This window comes from Nicotiana tomentosiformis, chromosome 7, assembly GCF_000390325.3.
Source record: "Nicotiana tomentosiformis chromosome 7, ASM39032v3, whole genome shotgun sequence".
Classification (NCBI taxonomy): Eukaryota; Viridiplantae; Streptophyta; class Magnoliopsida; order Solanales; family Solanaceae; genus Nicotiana; species Nicotiana tomentosiformis.
In genome coordinates, this window is record NC_090818.1 from 4,069,842 (window position 1) to 4,088,245 (window position 18,404).

Genomic DNA, 18,404 nt, shown 5'->3' on the forward strand with positions numbered 1-18,404 from the left:
CCAAATAGGTCTCAGCTCTAAGTGACTCCTCCACACCAAGCTCAATAAAGGGGGCATTCTCCTCATCGGTTAGTGGTAGGAAGCTCGCGTCAATATTTCCAGAAGGATTATGATTCAACGTCGGCCTTCTAGTCCGATTCCTTGATGATTGGCATACCTACTCAGACCTCGAAACCAAAACTCCACCCAATCACGAATGGAAACCTCGTGGACATCATCCTTCATGAGTTTGTAGAACGCCGAGAACAGATGCAGACAACTTCTTGGGAGGAAAAGTTTTCCTTGATCGTCTGCTTGTGTCAACTCCTTAGACGAGGGGATAACTTCGTTGTAGAAGGACCCATGCACCGGAAGGCCTCCGATTGCTCGCAAGTCCCACAAAGAGATGGAGAGTTCACCAATAGAGGTAGAAATTGTGTTGGTAGATGGACGCCAAAGCTCACAAAAGGCACGGAGGACATTCTCATTGTAGTCATATGTGAACAACGAAGCAAAGATGGCGTTATAGACCTTGATGCCATCCAGAGTCAACTTGTTGCGGGCAAGAACATCTTCTACCCACTCCCAATATTTGGACGTATAGCGAACTTTACCAAAGCCGGAAGGAGAAACACTCCAAGAGGCGAGACGTCCATCATGATCACGATGAGGAGGACTAGAAGACGCGACCTTCTGATGGGTAGAGGACTTCAAAAGTACGACCTTCATGTTGGTTGCTTTGCCCAAAAATCTGTCCAATGCATCCTTCATCTCTCTATTCGACCATTCTACAAGATCAAGGGAGGCATCAAGTGGCTTCCTAGCAAGCGCGAAAGCACCTATCACCGGAGGATGAACTTTTAAAGCGAGAACATGGGCGCGCGGATTTTGCTTGTCGCTAATAATCTCAAGGTTGGATATGGTGTATCGTGGTCGATAAAATGCATCCTTGCTGATGGAATTCATAGTCAGATGTGCTGCTCCGAGAGTCTGCGAAAAGAAAAAGGAAGAATCTATGAAAACCAGCAAGACTGAATGGGACAGCATGTCACAATATATTGCCTAAATTCGAGAAAGTATTTGGGAAGATATCAGCACATTCTGATTATAATTTTTACCTATATCGTATCTCCAGAAGTCTAGTTTCCGTAGGCATAAACCGCTCGTGATTTCGATGCTCCTACACGAAGATATGATTTTTTTGGTTAAGACGCGCAAAACTAAAATGTTGAGCATGATAGGACTTGAACTAAGTTTAGGAAGCTCACTTGGGATGATACAATGCGAATTTAAATCAAAATTTTTGATATGTTGCAGTACTCCGAGTCTAGATTCTGTAGCTGCAAACCGCTCCTAATTTCGGCGTTCCTACACCAAGATATGATTTGTTTGGTTAAGAAGCGCAAAACCAAAATATCGAACACGACAGAACCTGGAACCAAGTTTAAGAAGTTCACATGGGACAGTACAAAACGAATTTAACCTCAGTTTTTGAACGTGTCTTGTCTCTAAGTGTCTACTTTTTGGAGGATCAAACAGATTGAGTTTTAGAAGCTCCTACGATGAGATATGATTTTTTTCCGATAGACGCGCAAAGCTGATAATTGGAGAATCAAGCAACGGGATTGCGTAATGCCAACTATTGAAGAGTACCTACTAAAACTAACCAAAAGGTGGTACTGTTGCTTTCATCAAGAGCGGAGCATTGCTGCTATGATAACGATACAAGGAGAAAGTGGTCAATTTATAGGAACCAGCAAGAAAAAAATTAAGGAAATTCTTGGTGTTCAAACTACTGACATGTGCAAATAAGGAAATATCATGTCTGATTTGTACATGAATAGGTTTGAAACTAGGAAATCAAAGTAGAAAAGGAAAATTATTGTTAGCCCAAGTGTTTTTACGGGAAAGTGGGGAATGCTTTAAAAAATTTCATGATTGATGCCATCGGACAGTGGGGAATGCTTTAAAATTTTTTATGTTTGATATAGTCAAGTTACTAATGCTGGCCAATGTGGAGTCTCTCCAATTCATAGGAGGAAATAACGAGTAAGGAAAATATATTATTGTAGCAGCCAAATTGGAAGAGCACCATATTGTGAGAGTTTTCTTTGAGCACTATGTTGTCCTAGGTGGATGTGTTTGACTTAGTTCGATATGAACTTAATTATTCTTTAATTAAGTTGATACTACATAAGAAAGGCCACCAAATTCGTTTTATCACTAGAGAAGGGGAATTAAGCTACAAGAGCCAAGCTTGCTATTAGGGGTCGTTTTGGCTCGCTTTGAATGAAGTAAAAGAGTTGCCAATTCCAATCATTGATGATGTCAAGTCACTCTTCGAAAATAGAATATGTAAACAATTGTCAGTGCGGTATCTTACAAAATGATGGGGGAAATATTGTAGTCATTGTCGCGCCCAGTTTACTCGCGAAATCGGGCCTCGACATGTGACAACTCTTTTAAAGGAGGTATTAAAAGAGGAGAATCGCCACCGAATAATTTTTAAGGTGCGTTAAGGCACCTATTTTCATATGACTCGGGTTTGACCAGTTTGCTTCACCAAAGATCGGGTAAGGGCTCAAAATTACCTTGAAGAGAAGGTGTTAGGCACTCTTCGAGGTCCACAAATGTGGGTCTCGGCCGAACTTGAATTATATGAATTAGTCAGATAAACAAAGACAGAGAAAACAATAAGTTTGGGAAGTTTGATTATCAAAGACTTAGAGTAAATATAAACACTTGATTTAAGGATAAAATGGGGGGTCCTAAGTTTTTTAGCCTAAAGGATCACCCCGTGCAACATAAATAATACTTCGTAACTCCCTCAAGATGGGGTGTTACTCGTATTATTCAGCGGGCACAGACTATCATCTCCTGCTACCCGATTACTATCTTTAAGTTATTACCTAAAGCGCACTAGATGATTCTAAATCGTGCCTTATGCGTGCACTACCCATCCCATGCCTATGGTCCAAGAGGCATTTGGACCTCTATTTTTGGGTGGTTCTAGACTTGACTTAGGCTACTCAAAGATGTTAAAACTAGGCGACAATTCAAAACAAATAGGACTACAATTAGATCCAATTAAAGGCTCACATTAGCCTTCCCAATTAGACAAACAAATGCACGCAAACAGATTTCACATATTAGGCAGTTTTCAGAATTGAAGGGATTGCAGTTGTTAAACTCTATAGGCATGGTTTCTAGATGATCTGATTCAGATGCGCAAGCCATTTTTAGACCTAATAATTTCCAAATTACCAATTGGTAAATGCCAGATGCTGCTAAGTGGTATTACAGATTATTAGTGGACACATCTATAGGCATGATTTCTAAGTGATTTATACAATAAGGAACAACGGAACTTATTGGAAATGCTCAAAATTATTACGCTTCCTAATAATCGCGTGGATAAACAATAAAACAGCGTTTGAAAAGCGAGTATTGATGTCCTATAGGCATGATTTCTAAAGCTTGGCGATTGAACTGATTCCCATACAATTAGCTCCTATAGGCATGCTTTCTAGATGGATGATGAGATTGCAATAGCGAATTAATTAGTTAAAATCCTATTTTCATGATATCTAGTGGGCAGATTAAGGAGCAGTCATTAGCAATTATTTCCTATAGGCATGCTATCTAGCAACACATAGTAGTAGACACAAGAATAGATAGAATACACATGCATTGACAACATACTAATTATGTGAGTGTGTGATCCCCTAATGACATGATTTCTAATAGTGCCCAAAGAGATTCACATATAACAAGTCGGATAGCAAATAGATCACACAAATCCTATAAACATGCTTTCTACCCTTTTTCATGCAAATATTAAGAGATACCATTTTCCAATTTCACTATCACCCTAATTGTTACTACAGAATTCTTACAGGCCCAATAATGAATAAATTACAAAGTAGTACAAGCAATAATAGTAGCCTCAAGATAGGCCCAAAAGATACCCACCACTGACAAGCCTTCAACTAAGCTCTTTCTCCACACAGATCTAGACATAGCCTAAAAACCATAGGAGAACTTGAACCAAACCCAACAGCCAGGGTTTGATCATAGGATCCAGGAAACAATCACCTACACAAGTCAATTTGCACATTCAACAGCAAGAAAGAAGGACAAAACTGAGTAGTAAGGAAAATGGCCAAAGAACCTCAGGCCCTAGTGTGTCAGAGTTCACAAGGGTCTCAAAATGGACCCCGAGCAGTGCTCACGCTAGGGAGGTTAATAGAGAAAGCTTTAGTGGCCTTGTCTTTCAGCCGGCCAAGAATTATAGGTTCAGAATAGGGTAAACAACCAATGAGAATAAAAATAGTAATCGAATAGCAGAGTTTGAAGAAGTGCATTTGCATTTTAGGAACAGGCATTGCAAGAGTGATCACACAATGAACATATCAACACAGAGGGTAAACAAACTCAAGAGACGGGTTAATATCATAAGTCCACACTTAGCACATTGAGGCAAGGAACATTTGTAAGAAAGCAAGGGGGATTATGGCTTTAGGGATTACAAAATTAATAATCAAGGCATTATGCCAAATAGGACAAACAACAGAACATCAACTTAACAGGTTCAAGCCTAAGGTTCAAATTATGCTAAGCACCAGGGGTTGAACAGTGCAACTCACACCAATAAGGCAAACAGAATCAAATGTTATAGGGAACACAGGTTAAGAAGCTATTCTAAAAGGTTCCAACTAGTTGCTAGGGAGTACAGAGTTAGGCAGGGTAAGGACATACTAAGTGAATAAAATGATCATAGGAGCAAATCATAGCTAGAATGAGGGTCTTAGCATGGATTGGGGCATATCACAGATACAAATCAATCACTATAGAAATCCAGGACAAGGCAAGAAACAAACTGATGTCATATAACCAATGTAAACACTCAAAGTACCAATACATTAAGCTAAACGATCTTCAAACAGTCTAAATTGCTCAAGTTAAACACAAATACATTTTAGAACTGACAATTTAGGCATGACCAAATTCTAGAGAGGTTCATATCATAAGCAGAGTTACACATAAAGATAGTCTAAAAACACATTAAGTTATGCAATTTCATAGGCATGAATATGCTAATCAGGAATATAAACGAATAAACATTGCAAAGGCTAAATAACTCACCAGTAACTGATTGATAACTAGACAAACAAGAAAAGAATAGAATCACTTTGAACGTCAACAAAGCAGTATAACCCAGGACCTTAGATGCGTCAAGTTCCCAAGGGCTTCAAGAAACCCAGGGAAATGCTCACACCCAAGGAAGGTCGAGAGAAATAGGAATTCCGGTGGCCTTGGCTTTCAGCCGGCCAAGAGCCAAAGTAGAAAAAGAGAATAAGCGAACAACAGAGTGAAAATCTTTAGCTTTTTTCTTTTTTAGTGGAAATGTTTTGATTCCAAGTCCGTCCAAAAGGGAATGGGGGAGGGGTTTATATAGTTGTCAAAATCGAGCAAACATATAAGGAAACAAAATAATTTAAGCAACAAACAAGGAAAAGAAACATGCAAATCGAATTGAAATCAATTTAAGAGAGAAAATCTGTAAACCCTAGTTTTTATAGGGAAAGTGTAAATCAGCAGAATCCAAACAAAATCGAATTCACACAGTATGGTATTGAACGTATATAGACAAAATAGTGCTCATAATCAAAGATTCGAATCACTTTTGGTTTGATTTCGGAAGATATTGCTTTCCATGTTTAGGTAAGCACCTAGGTAATACCACAAACAGACAACCAGTACCAAAAGGATTCGAATATGGAAAGAGAATGGTAGTCGAATCCCTTTATCAGTGGGATTAGGAGATTGGATTAATAGGGGGGCAGCTAGAATTCTCCAGAAGTGAGAATACAAGAGTTGAGCGTTTAGGGGTAGCAGATTAATGGGAAATGGGTAGGGTTCTGGGTTAGGTTAATTTAAGAGGGGGGAATGGACGATGGCCGTTGATCTTGAGAGATCAACGGCTAAGATCAAAAAATTGGACGGGCGGGTCGTTTAGAAGCGGGTCGCAATCAAGTTTTAGATATGGGTCGTTTGGCTTTGGGTTGGATAATTGGGCTAGGTATTTGAGTGTTTGGGCCATTCATTTGGTCCGAAATTGGTTTAAAAATTGGGATGTTGTTTAAATACCCAAATATTATCAAAAGTAATTAATAAAAGTAATTAATAAATAACAAAAAAATTATTTGTACACTAAAATGATTAAAAATAATAACTTAATATTATAAAAATATAAAAATCTATTTTGGCACAAATAATATAATTATACCTGAATATAGGCTATTATTGCAAAAATACACAATTAGCCTAAAAATGCAAATGCAATTATAGAAAAAATGAAGTAAAATATTATAAAACATACATGTTGGTGTAAATAATAAGTTTTGATGATTAAGTCATCACAAAATAATTTAAAGGATAATTATTAGATATTTATATAATAAAAATGTAGAATGAAATTGATTTAGAGCTTTAAAAATTATGGAAAATTATAGAAAATACTTGTATAGGTTTGTAAAATAAATGATGATGCAAATATGCCATTTTGAAAGTATATATGCATTTTTAGAAAATATGAGGGAAATATTGGGTATCACAAGCTGCCCCTCTTTACCCGGGAATGATGAAAGAATTGTCGGGTAAAGAAATGATGACCAATTTTGACCGAATGGGATGATTTGAAAAATGGAGGCCGAACTCTGGTTTATGAGTTACCTACATATCCCTGGTGTTACGGGAATCAGGCCGTGTGTAGTTCTGGATCCAACGGTGAACTGAACCGATGGAGTTGTTATAGGAATAGTCGTGTGCTTCGGAAAGGCTCTTTTAGATAGGACAATATCAAATGAGTTTATATGAAATCGTGAACGGATGTATCTTAGAACGGGCATCTGAACAGTTATCAAGTAAAAATGGGTAACTGATGGTGGTTGACTGTGTTTGAAATAACTGCAGGATGTGAGCATTGAACGAAAATCGGAGCAAAGATTGCTCCCGTTAAGAGAACGGTTACCTCCTGGATTACCTGCAAAACTTAAACACAATGCATGCAAGTATATATGGGATTATTGCGAGAATTTAAACATGATGCAAATTCCTTTTGGACCATGAAAGTCGTCTTTGGACGATGAGGATGATGTCTGTAGACCATGATGTCATGGGCCATGAATCGCGTGATAAAGGATTTGCAGGCCATGAAATGATGTTCTCGGGCCATGAGAATGGCGCCTCTGAACCATGGCGCCTTTGAATAATGATGTGCAATATTGAGAGGTCCTCAGGCCATGGCATGGTGTCTTCCGCCTATACGGATGATGCCTTTAGACTATGACACCTTTGGACAAAATGGCGATGTTTCAGCCCATGAGATGCAAAGACATGATGCTTGGTCATATGCGAAGCGAAACAAGACAGAGCTTAGTCTTGTGTAATATTGGGGCAGAGCTTAGCCCCAGGAAAGTAGAAAATAGTGCTAGATTTCAAGTAGCATAACAGAGGTAGCATTTGGTATTATGCAAGGATAAGGTGATGCTTAGCCTTATACAATTAAGGAGGCAGTGCTTAGTCTCATGCAATTAGGATACAGAGCTTAGCCTTATGCAATTAGGGAGGTAGTGCTTAGCCTCATGCAAGAAAAGGAGACAGTGCTTAGCCTCATGTAAGAAAAGGAGACAGTGCTTAGTCTCATGCAAGAGAATGCAGTGCTTAGCCTTATGTAATTAGGGAGGCAGTGCTTAGCCTTATGCAATTAGGGAGGCAGTGCTTAGTCTCATGCAAAGAAAGGCAATGCTTAGCCTTATGCAATTAGGGAGGCAATGCTTAGCCTCATGCAAGGAAAAGGAGACAGTGCTTAGTCTCATGAAAGGAAAAGGAAATAGTGCTTAGTCTCATGCAATTAGGAGACAATGCTTAGTCTCATGCAAAGAAAGGTAGAGCTTAGCCTTATGCAATTAGGGAGGCAGTGCTTAGCCTCATGCAAGAAAAAGAGACGGTGCTTAGTCTCATTCAAGGGAAGGCAGTGCTTAGCCTTATGCAATTAGGGAGGCAGTGCTTAGCCTTATGCAAGGAAAAGGAGACAGTGCTTAGTCTCATGCAAAGAAAGGCAATGCTTAGCCTTATGCAATTAGGGAGGCAATGCTTAGCCTCATGAAAGGAAAAAGAGACAGTGCTCAGTCTCATGCAAGAAAAATGAGACAGTGCTTAGTCTCATGCAATTAGGAGTCAGTGCTTAGTCTCATGCAAGGAAAGGCAAAGCTTAGCCTTATGCAATTAGGGAGGCAGTGCTTAGCCTCATGCAAGAAAAGGAGACAATGCTTAGTCTCATGCAAGGGGAGGCAATGCTTAGCCTTATGCAATTAGGGAGGCAGTGCTTAGCCTCATGCAAGGAAATGGAGACAATGCTTAGTCTCATACAATTAGGAGACAGTGCTTAGTCTCATGAAAAGAAAGGCAATGCTTAGCCTTATGCAAGTAGGGAGGCAGTGCTTAGCCTCATGCAAGGAAAAGGAGACAGTGCTTAGTCTCATGCAATTAGGAGACAGTGCTTAGTCTCATGCAAAGAAAGACAATGCTTAGCCTTATGCAATTATAGAGGCAATGCTTAGCCTCATGCAAAAAGAGGGCGATGAGTGATAGTAGAGTATTTCTTAGCTGGAGATATGTTTGCGTTTGGCAACTTTATCATTATGAAAATAGTGATTTTTGTGAATATTCCTGTTATGTTCATTGTGCCTGCATCCAAAGAAAAATCGTGAGCTTTGCGGGGAAGGTTGGTCCGTGCTTTCACCTTCTTGTTTTGCTTTTGCTCTTGTTTTGAGATCCTCTTCGAGTTGTCCTGGGTAGCATCTGGCTGTTTATAAAATAAAGTTTTTGAGAAAATATGTGTGCATTTGATGAATGTAGCTAATTAAAACATAGTAGTATGAAATATCAAGTAAGTTAGATGAACCAATGACTGTGACACTTTTAGAGACATTACGACTTCTTTGCATTAGAATTTTGAGGGTCCTCCTCAAAATTCTTCCCCAGTTTAATAAGCGATTCTTTGACCGTCTGCATATGACGAAGTTGGCTGGACTTGCTCCGGACTTTTGAGGATCCTCCTCAAAATTCTGCCACAGTTTCTGACCATGGTAAAAATGAAGATTTTATTGAGTTGTGACCGAACCCACAGGGCTGCCTACGTATCCCCTCTTAAACAGGAATCAAGTCAAGCGTAGTTCAGATACATCAGAAGAAATGCGAACAATCTAAACATAGTATATCTTGATTGCTTCTGAGTTGATGGGCTTTGGCCAAATTTCTCCGTCCATTTCCACAAGTATGAGTGCTCATCCTGTTAGTACTCTGTGAACCATATAGGGCCCTTGCCAATTGGGTAAAAATTTCCCTTTGGCTTCATCTTGATGCAGGAAGATCTGCTTCAGTACCAGCTGCCCCGGTGTGAACTGTCTAGGTCTGACCCTTTTGTTGAAAGCTCTGGACATTCTGTTTTGGTAAAGTTGACCATGGCATACCGCATTCATTCTTTTCCCGTCAATAGGAGCTAATTTTTCATAGTGACTTCGTATCCATTCTGCATCACTGAGTTCAGCCTCTTGCATAATTCTTAAAGAAGGAATTTCAACTTCGGCGAGAATGACAACTTCAGTACCGTAGACCAGCAAGTAGGGGTTGCTCTGGTTGATGTGCGGACTATGGTACGATACCCCAATAAGGCAAATGGTAATTTCTCGTGCCATTGCTTATGGCTGTCTACCAACTTTCTCAATATTTTCTTGATGTTCTTATTTGCGGCCTCCTTTTTTAACATTTTGAAAATTGGCTCACAGATCACAGTTGATTGTGTTATGAAGCGGCTAATGTAGTTGAGACGGCCTAAGAAGCTCATCACATCTTTCTTGTTCCTCGGAGGTGGCAAATCCTGGATAGCCTTGACCTTTGACAGATCCAACTTAATTCCTCGGCGGTTGACGATGAATCCTAACAACTTTCCGGCAGGGACCCCAAAAGCACATTTTGCGGGGTTCAATTTTAAATTATACCTTCGAAGCCGATCAAAGAACTTCCTCAAGTCTGCTATGTGATCTGTACTTTCTTGGATTTGATGATGACATCGTCCACATATACTTCTATCTCCTTGTGTATCATGTCGTGAAAAATGGTTGTCATGGTCCTCATATAGGTGGCTCCAGCATTCTTTAGGCCAAACGACATCATTTTGTAGTAATACACCCCCCATGGTGTAATAAAGGCTATCTTTTTGGCATCATCTTCATCCATCCAGATCTGATGATATCCAGCGAAGCAATCCACAAAAGATTAGAGTTCATGCTTGGCACAATTGTCGATCAGTATATGTATATTGGGCAACGGGAAATCATCTTTGGGACTTGCTCTATTTAAGTCCCGATAGTCGACACACACTCTGACTTTCCTATCTTTCTTTAGAACTGGCACAATGTTAGCCAACAAGGTCGGATATTCAAGCACTCTGAGAACCTTGGCTTTGATCTGCTTGGTGACTCCCTCCCTTATTTTTAGACTCATATCCGGCTTGAACTTTCTGAGCGTCTGCTTTACAAGCGGACACATAGGGTTGGTAGGTAGTTTGTGAGCCACTATGGACGTGCTCAAACCGGTCATATCATCATAGGACCATGCAAAAATATCCTCATACTCCTTTAAGAACCGGACATACTCTTCCTTCTTTGACGGTGATAGTTGAATGCTTCCACGCGTCTCCTTGACCGTTTCGGAGTCTCCCAAATTAACTGTTTGGGGCTCATCCAAATTGGACTTAGGCTTGTTTTCAAAGTTTTCCACTTCTCTGACAATTTTTTTGAGTATTATATCATCTTCCAGATCCTCTGAATCATTATTCTTATGTTGCGTTGTCTCATTACATGTCACAGTCGTAGGTTTATCCGGATAGGTAATAATAATAATGTAGAGAAAAATGTAAAGAATAATAATAAATACTAATAATAACAATGCATTAGATAAATCTTGAAAATGCCAAACAAGTATGGCTCGATGACTCGAGCAATTATTTCAAAACAAAATATGCTTAAAACAAAATACTGAAAATGTCTTAGATGCTCATAAAATTGCTTTCAAAATAAATAATGCTAATTGCCAGGCTACCCAGGAACTCGACGGGCCCTTGATGGTGCAGCAGTCTAATTCTTGAGAACAGCTCCCTCCTCCACAGTTTGAATAATGAGGCCTTCCTCCTCCTCCTCCTCAACTATCGCACCGCAATCCATGTCTTCATCCTCCAGAAATAGATTCCTTATGCCAGCTAGAACTTTATCTTCTTCGGACTCACACATCATGTCAGCTTGATTAGATGATTGGCTCAAATGTGGTACTGGTTGCTCTAGAGGGTAATAAGGACCACGCCATGGTGGCGACCAATTCTGATACTCGTGCTAGGTGTATTCAAACCCAAGCCCAAAAGTTGTGTCATGACGCTTTAGCTGTATCAGTTTGGTGATCCCCTGGAGATTCTTACCGAGACCCTTGCCAAGCTCATAAACTGTCCATGCTAATATGCCTTCTATCTTACTGCTCCACCATTTGTCCTTTTTAATTGCGTTGACGCGCTCGATGCGATGGTATGTTTCTCCACCCAACTTCTTTCTATTTTCGATGACCGAAACAATTTGACTTGTGTAAATGGGATTACTTCCATCCCCATGGATGATCACTTCCTGATTGTTCCACTCAAACTTCACGACCTGATGTAGAGTAGAAGCTACGTCCCCAGCGGCATGTATCCAAGTCGTCCCAACAATAGGTTGTAGGTAGGAGATATGTCCAACACTTGAAACTCAACATCAAACCAGGTTGGGCCCATCTGTAGGTTGAGGTTGGTTTCCCCAATTGTGGCCCTTTAAGACCCATCAAATGCTTTCACATTCATACTTCATGCTCGTATCTCGTGCATGCCTTTACCCAATCTTTTCAGAGTAGTTAGTGGACATATGTTGAGACTCGAACCCCCATCTATCAGGACTCTAGCAATGAACTTATCTTCAAACTGCACTGTGATATGCAGTGCCCTGTTGTGACTTAGTCCATCTGGTGGCAGCTCGTCTTCATGAAAAGTGATCTTGTGGCTTTCCAACACTTGCCCTACCATGTTGGCCATCTCTCCACTGGTGATGTTGTTGGGTACATATGCTTCATTCAACACCTTTATCAGGGCATTCCTATGTGCCTCGGAGTTTTGCAGCAGTGATAAAATGGATATTTGAGCAGGGGTTTTGTTTAGATGATCAACCACAAAATACTCTCTTGCCTGCACCTTTCTCCAAAGATCATCTGGGCCAGTATCAATGACAGGCGGTTTAGAGGCGGCTTTTTTGCTTGTTCCTCCCAAATACTCGGGTGTATAAATCCTACCAGTTCTGGTCATGCTTACGTTGCACCTATTTCTTCCATTTTTGCCTTTTCTTTCTTTCTTGCTTCCGCAACATAATCCCATGGTATAACATTAGACTTATAATACGGCGTAGGTGCTACCATCACGGTGAAGGGCGTTGTTACTTCAACCTCAAACGGAGGTGGTGCAGCTATCTCAACTTCAATTGGTGCCTGAGTCTGTACCATGATAGGTGTGAGAGTGACTGGAGATGTTTCAGAATTATCCCCTTCTCGAATGAGTCCAATTAACCCCTCTGAGTCCCATTCTTCATCGGTCTCTATCACGTTTACTCCTCTACCCTTGTGATCTGGAAGAGGATTATAACGGACATTGGGTGCAGCCTCATTTGCCTGTATGACTTTGGTGTCAATTAATGTCTGAATCTTATCCTTTAAAGTACGACACTCATCAATAGTATGACCTTTCATGACTGAGTGATAGGCACATGTCTTGTTTGGATTAATCCACTGGGAAGAGTTTTCCATAGCAAAAACGGGAATGGGAGTGATAGAACCGGCAACCTTTAGTCTCTCGTACAGCTGGTCTATAGGTTCAGCAATTGGGGTGTATTGTCTGGGTGGTCTGCGGTCGAAATTTGGTCTAGGTTTTTGGTAGTTTTGGCGGGCTGGTGGTGAGTGGTAGTATGCTGGCTGGGTGTTATAAGTATGGTAAGTGGCAGTAAGGTTGTTGGTATCTGGGAAGTGAAGGCTGATATGTGGGTGGGAGTGTTTGGTATGTAAGAGGAGATTTTGGACCTTGGACTACCATCACCGCACCTACTTCTCTCTTCTTGGAGATACCTCCTGACTGTAAGGCTTTATTTGTGGCTTGGAGTGTTTCAAAATTTGTCACCATTCCGCTTTTCATCCCTTCTTCTATTCTTTCTCCCAATTTGATGATGTCAGAAAATTTATGATTTTCAATAACCATCAGTCTTTCGTAGTATTGCGGATCCTGAGCTCTGATAAAGAACTTATTCATATGTTCTTCTTCCAGTGCTGGCCTTACTTTTGCAGCTTTAGACCTCTACCGAGTAGCATACTCGCGAAAAGTTTTCATTGGCTTCTTCTTGAGATTCTGAATGTAAAAAAGGTCTGGTGCGTTTTCTGTGTTAAACCTGAACCGATCCATGAAATTCGATGTCATGCTCACCCAATTAACCCATTTCTTTAGGTTCTGACTGATGTACCAAGACAGGGCATCTCCGGTGAGGCTCCTCATGAACAACTTCATGCATATTCTTTCACCTCTGCCAACTCCTACAAGCTTGTCACAATATGTTTTCAAGTGCACCTTCGGATCACCAGTTCCATCGAACATTTCGAACTTAGGAGGTTTGTAACCCTCTTGCAGTTCTACATCTAGCTGAATACACAAATCTTCATAATTCAAACCCTCAATGCCTTTGCCCCTTTCGGCACTTTGAACTCTGCCAGTAAGTTTCTTGAGTTCCTCCACTATGTTCTTGATGAGCAGGTCCTTCTCGGCGGATTCGGGTATGTATAGTGTCTGTTGTGGGGTGTGGGGTAAGGTTTCCATATATATGGGATTGCTTTGGTGGACTCCGAAAATTTAGGCATAATGGTGGTCATTGGTTGAGTTTTGCGGGTCAGAAGTAGGCTACGGTGCATTCTGAGAGGTGTGGTATGTGGTTATTTATGGGTGTTGAGTTGGGTGGTGATGGTGTTGTTGAGGAGTAGGTATCGGTTGAGGGTTGTGGTTCTGAGGAGGTATGGCGTATTGATGTGGTACGGGAGGATTTGGCGGATTTTGTGTGTTTTGGGGAGGTACCGGGTTTTGGGCGTTTGTGTTTTGTTGGTTAAGGTCGGGGACGTTTAGGGTGAGGGAAAGGTTTGCCAAGTTCCGGACCTTCTCAAGTTCCCCTTGTAGCTCCAATATTTTCTGTTCCAGACGTAGGACCAATTCGTTATGTGCTGGATTATTCCGGTCGTCCGAGGTTTCAACGTGCTCTGCATTGTCCTTTCTGATACCGCTTAAATCGTCCATTTTTTCTTTCCCTTTGCTTTTGCCTTTAGGATCACTTGGTGGAGGAGGAGGTGGAGGACCTCTGGATCTAGTATGATATGCGAATGATGCCAGTATGCACGAACCAACCTTTGGGGAATGGGAATAAACAAAAGAAAAGAAAAACAAAAAAGGTAACCAAGTCAGTAAGGGTTATTAAGAGGATATTTGCAGTATTATAAATTCGTGTCCTAATTTTGGGGACCTCATTGTGCCCGAGGTAGGCCTAAGAGACATATAGGTTTGGAGAAAATTGATGCCAATAATTGTGTCATTTCATTAATGTGATAAATGAACCAAATCTCTACTAAAACGACAATAATTGGCATTTGCCTTATTACAATCAAAGTCTAAAACGAGTCTAGAAAGTAAATAAAATATTATTCCTAATCTATTTGGTCCCAGAGGGACCTTCTCCATGCTTGGCCTTCTTAGCTCCATCAATCAGGTTCCCCAGGTCGCGCATGTCCAACAGCAGATAAGCCCTTGCTAGATGCCCTTCTTCGTTGCCCTCTGTATTATGACAGTCTAAGATCTTTTTCCTCATCTTTCCCTCAAGCTCCATCAATCCCTGCTCCAAATATTCTAACCTCTCTATTGATTTAGTAGCGATTCCTTTCCAATCATTGATTGCTTCCATGTCCACTTTATGTTGTTCCAAATGCTTGGCTTCAGACTCGAAAACCCTTTTGCGCAACATCCTGTATTTGATTTTTGCTTCAGCAGCATCGTCTATAACCCTATTCTTCAGATTAATCCCTGGCTTGACATCTCCCGCTATATCATCTACCAACCATGATGGATAGAAGTACACATGGCCGGCGTGATACCAATCTGGCTTGATGGTATCTTTCTCCAGAATGATCTTTTGATGCCACATATGTTGTGCCTCGAACTTGAATGGAATGGTGTTCCCCTTGAGATCTACTTTGTACTGGACCATGTTGGAAACCCTAGGTATAACCTGCTTTCTCCCAGCTTGCCTCATAACCCTTATAGGAGCATAAGGATAGATTCCTCTCAACCCGATTAGCACTAGATGAGGAGTCTCTCTTGACCTAATGATGAACTCACTGCAAGGGAACTATTCGAACATCCAATGCACTATTTCATCAGTCAAATTGCTGAAGAAACGTACCCAGCTCACAACATTTCCTGGTTGCGCAAACCTGTTTGGGATAAAAGTCATTCTCTTCGGATGATGATAGGCTATGTGGTCCTTCCATGGTCGTCTCGGAAGTTCTTGACGGTATTCACCTCTCTGAAAGTGTTCTAACAACCATACCTGCAGTAACAGATTGCAACCCTAGAAGTGCCCATACCTTTTTTTGCAACGGTCTAAAGCCCCGTACATCTCCGCCAAAATAATAGGGACAATGGTGTAAGTTTGCCCCTCAATTCCCTCCATTAAAGTCCTAGCGACCATAGCTAGGCGAGTGTGGATCCTTTCTCCCTTCATCGGAAATATCAGCATTCCCAGAAACAGACAATGAATACGAAAACCCGACGGTATGTCCAAACCAAAGAAGTAATGGCAAGTTAATCATGGTAAAGGCGATATGACTTGTTGTGCCCATAATGCTCATAAAGGAACTCAAATGGTATATAAGACTTCTTCAGACAGAGTAACTCATCATTTTTCTTGAAACCCATCATTTTCAATAAACCCCGGGAAGTACGGTTTTCCGGTACCAACAAACCAAGGCTATCCCATGGGAGTCCAGCGAAACCTCCTATTTTCTCTAAACGAGGAGTCATTTCTATGTCGCCAAAACGGAAGACGACTCTCTTCTCATCCAAAACATGGTGGCAGCCTCAATTAATGCATTGTTTGGCTGAATGTCTAATAAAGAGGGTAAATTCTCGAGGACTCTTTTTACATGGTTTTTGTCACTTGGTGAGAGGTTTTTCCACCAATCCAGCAGCAAAGGTGGGATATTTTGAACCATGCTGAACCTGGGACTTCGTACCTTATTTCTGCAAAACAAATAAAGTTAGTCCTTTCCCCCTCCGGATTTGACTATTTGCAAATTAATTATCGGTATACGGGCATGTTTTCTCCAAATAATGCACATATCATGATGGTATCCGTTGGGATTACGGAAATCCCGACGGACTTTGGAAAAGACTTGCCTCAGCGGGTTATCACGCGGACAGCGTTCTAACCCATACTAGGTTTTGACATGATGCATGCACAGTTAATATTAGAGTGGGGTTTCTAGAAGAGTCTAGACTGGTACCCTTAAGTGGACAACTTGAGAGGGAAAGGCACAAAACCGTCGACTGCACCGCTGATTGACTAATTTTACCGCAAATAAGCCTTTCCAAATTTAAAGGGTAATTTTGGAAGAGCGCGGACACTCATCAAGCGCCGCTATGGTATTAATTGGGAACGAGTAGAATATGATGTGGAGCATGCTTCATGCAAAGATAAACAACACATTGTCAAATATTTTGCATGATGAAAACAGTAAATGCAGTATTAAAATGAAACGTAAAAGACATGAAAAGAAAGGAAAACAAGAAAAAGTTAGTTCGTGCAATGTGGAAATCGTAAAAAGTAAGCGAGGGAGTAAAGGTGGGGAGAAACATGGTGTAGTAATTTAGAAGGCGACTTGGAGAAAATAAGTACGACTAAAAAAGGAACACGCATGCTAGAGCCAATTTGAGCGAAGAAGGGAAAATAAGGGAAGGGATTTACATATTAATACGAATTCAAATCGAGGGAGAATAAGGGAAAGGGTGTGCATGTAGTAATAAAAAGGGAAACAGGAGCGGGATATTCATGTAGCAGCAAAATAATAAAAGAACAAAGAAACACATTTATCAGAGAAGACTAATTCATATAAACCAAGTTTGCTATGGTAAGAGCCTAAATATCCCCAGAAGAGTCGCCATGCTGTCGCTCCTAGTTTTCTCGCGAAATCGGGCCTCGACATGTGACAACTTTTTTAAAGGAGGTATTAAAAGAGGTGAGTCGCCACCTAACGATTTTTAAGGTGCGTTAGGGCACCTATTTGCATATGACTCGGGTTTGACCAGTTTGCATCACCAAAGATCGGGTAAAGGCTCGAAATTACCTCGAAGAGAAGGTGTTAGGCACTCTTCGAGGTCCACAACTGTGGGTCCCGGCCGAACTTGAATTATATGAATTAGTCAGATAAACAAAGACAGAGAAAACAAGAAGTTTGGGAAGTTTGATTATCAAAGACTTTGAGTAAATACAAATACTTGATTCAAGGATAAAATGGGGGCTCCTAAGTTTTTTAGCCTAAAGGATCACCCCGTGCAACATAAATAATACTTCGTAACTCCCTCAAGATGGGGTGTTACTCGTATTATTCAGCGGGTACAGACTATCATCTTCTGCTACCCGATTACCATCTTTAAGTTATTACCTAAAGCGCACTAGTTGATTCTAAATCGTGCCTTATACGTGCACTACCCGTCCCATGCCTATGGTCTAGGAGGCATTTGGACCTCTATTTTTGGGTGGTTCTAGATTTGACTTAGGCTTCTCAAAGATGTTAAAACTAGGCGATAATTCAAAACAAATAGGACTGCAATTAGATCCAATTAAAGGCACACATTAGCCTCCGCAATTAGGCAAACAAATGCACGCAAACAGATTTCACATACTAGGCAGTTTTCAGATTGAAGGGATTGCAGTTGTTAAACTCTATAGGCATGGTTTCTAGATGATCTGATTCAGATGTGCAAGCCATTTTTAGACTTAATGATTTCCAAAATACCAATTGGTAAATGCTAGATGCTGCTAAGTGGCTTATTACAGATTATCAGTTGATACATCTATAGGCATGATTTCTAAGTGATTTATACAATAAGGAACAACGGAACTTATTAGAAATGCTCAAAATTATTATGCTTCCTAATAATCGCGTGGATAAACAATAAAACAGTGTTTGAAAAGCGAGTATTGATGTCCTAT

General features: G+C 40.7%; 1 pseudogene; it reads right to left on the minus strand.

Annotated features, from left to right (window-relative positions):
• LOC138895194 (uncharacterized) overlaps window positions 1–10,548 on the minus strand; it is a 198,336-nt pseudogene extending 187,788 nt beyond the window's left edge.
• Between the last annotated feature and the right edge of the window lie 7,856 nt (window positions 10,549–18,404).